The following is a 4,412-nucleotide window of genomic DNA, read 5'->3' as shown; positions in this document are numbered from 1 at the left end:
TCAATAGTGAGTGATGTTGCAATAGAAGGTGGTATTGTAGAAGAAAGTGGTATTACAATAATGGATTTCTATGGAGATGATGTTTCCAAAGATATAACAATAGAAGACATGTAGATGGGAATGCTTGATTTCCATAATTTTTTGTATGACGATTTTGTTCCAAGTCAAGTGGAATGTGCAAAAAAAGAAAATAAAGTGGAGAAAACCAAAGGAAAGATCTCATAGTCAAAGAAAAGAGTTTTAATGGAAAAGAATAGAGACGATGTCGTAATGAACAAAGTTTTTTTATAGATATCAAATAGTCCAAGAGATTTGGAATACAGTAAAATAATCCATTTTAGGAATAAATGTATGAATGAAGAATATGGTTAGTTACAAGTGAGGGTCATGTTTATATAATAGGAAAGGTGCGCCTTCATGAATATTCATGTCCTTTGGGACATGTATCTTCAATAACTTATTATTAATTAATCATTATTATTATTATTTATAATTTTTTTATATGTTATATTCATAACATTTCCTTCCCCTTCATGCACACATTCCTTCCCATTCTGGATGAGGTTATGGGTTTAAAGCATAGCTTTGACCAGATTTTTGTATGTCACATCTCTAGGGAAAGGAACTCCATTGTCCACTATCTCTCTTAGGTGGGTGCAGAGCAGAACTTGGGCACATGGAAGATTATCAAACAGGATGGAGACACTTACTATGAGTACATCGACAATCCTTTTATACAAGGCCTACAATTGGACCTATGATTATTTTAGAGTTTTTTTTTTTTTTTTTTTCATATGAGAACTTTTTGGAGGGAAATTCTGCTTATTTTTAACTTATGTATTTAAATACTAGCTATGTTTATAAATAGTGCTATGACTAGTCTGCTATTTTTGGTGGATGGATATTTACAAAACAATTTTTTTGAGTGCAAACCAATGCATATACAAAAAAGGAATTTTCAGCTCACTTAATGAAAATTATGGTTTTTTTTTCGAGAAAAAACAAAAGAATAAAACATTGGCTTGCCCTTTAGGAGAACTTTATCCTCAAAGCTTATTGTTGAAAAGGTGTGTCATCCATTTCTTTGTCTTGTATCCTATTCACATCTTTTGGAACTCTTCGAGTTTTCATCTTTGATGATACAATATGATAGGATCCTCCAAGTGATAAACATAATTTTCAAATTGGAAGGGATCTAACCATCCTAAATCAATCTTCTACTTTAGATGAATTTTTATTATATGGCTAAATTATGCTAACATCAGTAGTATTCAAAACATAATTCCATTGTTTCCTTCATGTATGATGCTGAGACCTTAAATAATTAAATTTTATGTTTTTATGATGAGGATGTTGATAAATATTTCATGTGACTGATTTTCCCTCATCATGCTTTTGGAAATTTATTGATTTGTTTGAAGTACATATGTCGCTGAGTTGATTACGAGATATCCTCTTGGACTTTCTGTCATTTGAACTACAACATCCAAGTATGTCTTCACTTCAATTAGATTTGGAATTTTATTATCTGTGAGATTAATGGGATCTACGTTTATTCCCTTTTGTTCAATTTGGACTACTACATACGAATATTTTGATGTTTCTTTTGCGATAACTTTTTTGAATTTGTTATTCAATAATTTATTATCATTTTAAAGTTTCCTAATCTGAGTAAGCATATTTTAGTTATGATTTTTTAACCATGAAATGATCCAAACTTAAACAGGAACACAACAAATTATAGATATAATCATAAACACAAAGATGCAGTAGAAAAACACTTCATTTCATTAATAGAAAAATACTGAACTATGCTTACAAACAGAATGGAAATAAGATAGCTCGGGCGATGGTATCTTATCTCTGAGAAGAGATGTGGCAACTACAGGGCTCTGAATAGTGTTACAGTGAGGCTGAAGGGCCTATTTATTATTGGAAAACATGAGAAAACCCTAAACAACCAAAAACCTAACCCCAAGAGATGTAACACCAAGAGTTCGTGGGCCTCATTGGGGTTAGTTGGGCAGCCAACTTCCCGGGGTCGTAAATTAGTCATATTATCTCCGTGTGGCGCTTATGATACCTTGTTGGAAAGGTCTCACCGAGTACTATAGGTTTCACCGCAAGCCCCTTCCAATGGTTATGTGACTGCCATGGGCCCCTTCCAACAGTTATGTACCTGCCGCGAGCCCCAAAAAAATGTCGTTTAGGGGGTCAAAACTGCTCCGGAAATCCAGGACCTGAAAAACTGCTAAAAATAGTAAATGTTGAAATGAATAAAGAAACAGATGAAACTGACTGGGGGGTCTAGGTGGAATAGGAGGGTGGCCACCAATATCCTCCTGGATCATTCCTCCCCCCTTAGGAATCAATCGTCCCCATTGCATGCAGAGCCTCCATGAGGTGAGGAAATTTCTGTTGAACCTAGTCCCTAGTGAACCACTTGCCTTAGTGAAGGAGTTGGCCTTCTTTGACAACTCGATATAACTATATCTTCTGTTGGTGAGTGTTCTTGATATGTATGTCCATGATATGATCAGTTGTGGCTTGGTCCATGCAGTCTGGGTTGAGCTTTGTTGGTGTGAGTTGTTCTGCAATGTCAGATGTGTCCAACAATGGTGGAAAGTATGGCCGAAGGCGATCTACATTGAACACTAGGTGCAGACCAAGGAACGATGGGATGCTGAGCTCGAAGGCATTGTCACCGACGACCTTGGTGATGGTGTATGACCCATATCAGAGTGGGTGAATCTTGCGTTGGGGTCCAGCAAGGTGCTCCTACAAATGTAGCAAAACTTTGTCACCCAACTAGAACTTGTGCGACACTCGATGTTGATCATGGTACTGCTTTTAATTAGCATTGGCTTTGTCCAATATATCATGGAACTATTGGCGAATGTGTTGAATGTGCTCATTGAAGCTGTTAGGCCTTTCATCTTTGGACTGAACATAAGTTGAATCTACCTGAGTGGCTGCAAATGGTATGGCTACATCAATGGGGCATAATTGCTAAAATCCCAGCCCTACCTGAAAGGGGTTGTGTCATGTTGAGTTTTGGAGAGCTCTATTGTCGCTGTGTTGGACATAGGGGAGACTTTCATCCCACGTTTTTGGATGCTTTTAGTTTTGCATGCGCATAATGTGTACGATCATCTAGTTGAGAACCTTGGGGATGGAAATTCGTGGACTTAGTAAGTTTTGTATCTAGCATCAACCAAAGACTTGACCAAAATGCACTCAGGAATTTGTTGTCCCGATCTGAGAAAATGGACCGTGGGATCCCAAAGTGTACCCACACTCGCTCAAAGAAGAGCTTAGCAGTAGAATTTGTTGTGATACTCTTCTTACAAGTCGCCATGATGGAAATCCTAAAGAATCTGTCGACCACCATGAAAACGCAATCATTGTCTGCTTAGTAGAAGGAAGACCCGACATGTAATCCATGGAGACAGATTCACAAGGCAGGCTAGAAGTAGGTAGAGGAGTATATAGGCCTTGATTCTTGATGGTTGGTTTAGCAATGGTGTAGGTGGTGCAAGATCTGATGTACTTCCCAACATCCTCATGAAGTTTCGGCTAATAAAAATACTTTTGCAATATCGCCGTTGTTTTCTCTACTTTAAAATGTCCAGCGACCCGACTATAGTGTGTCTCCCAAATCATGTTGGGACACCCAATTGAAGAAACACAGATGTGTCCCAGTTGGCATAACAATGCATCCTGAAGGTGAAAATTTGGAACTTGCTTCCCTTCTAGGAGTGTCTGGTATATGTTGCCGAATTCTAGATCACTCTTGTAATGATGCGACCACGCTGATGTCTCGTGCCCACAGGAGTCAAGCACAGTGATTAGCGCCATGATCGGTGGTCGACTGAGGCAATCAACGACATTATTGGTGATTCCCTTCTTATACTTAATGTTCAAATGGAATTGTTCCAAATAGGTGGACCATTTCTGATGGTGATCGTTTTGCAACTTCCCTTGTGTCTGTATGAATTGTAGAGGTTGGTGGTCTGTGTGGATGACCGTTTCCTTCCCCAGAATGTAATGCTTCCATTGATGGTAGGCCTTCACAATGGAATACATTTCTTTGTCGTAGGTGGGGTACTTTAGAACTGTGTCTGAAAGTGTCTCATTGTGGTAAGCCACTGGATGCCCATGATGAGTAAGAACTGAACCAATAGCATAGTCGGAGGCATATGTCTCAATCTCAAATGGTTGTTGTAGGTCTGGTAATGTGTGCATTGGTGCAGAACAAAGGTGATTCTTCAACTCGGAGAACGCTTTTTGTTGGGTTTTCGACCAAAAAAACTTTTCTTTCGCTCCACCCTTGGTGACTTGACTTAAAGACCAAGTGATATGAGAGAATCCCAACACGAACCTACGGTAGAAATTGGCAAGACCCAAAAAGT

Source organism: Pinus tabuliformis, chromosome 1_1 (genome assembly GCF_031772625.1).
Source record: "Pinus tabuliformis cultivar Carrire ecotype Pingquan chromosome 1_1, CPIR1, whole genome shotgun sequence".
Taxonomy (NCBI): Eukaryota; Viridiplantae; Streptophyta; class Pinopsida; order Pinales; family Pinaceae; genus Pinus; species Pinus tabuliformis.
This window is presented reverse-complemented; position numbering follows the sequence as displayed.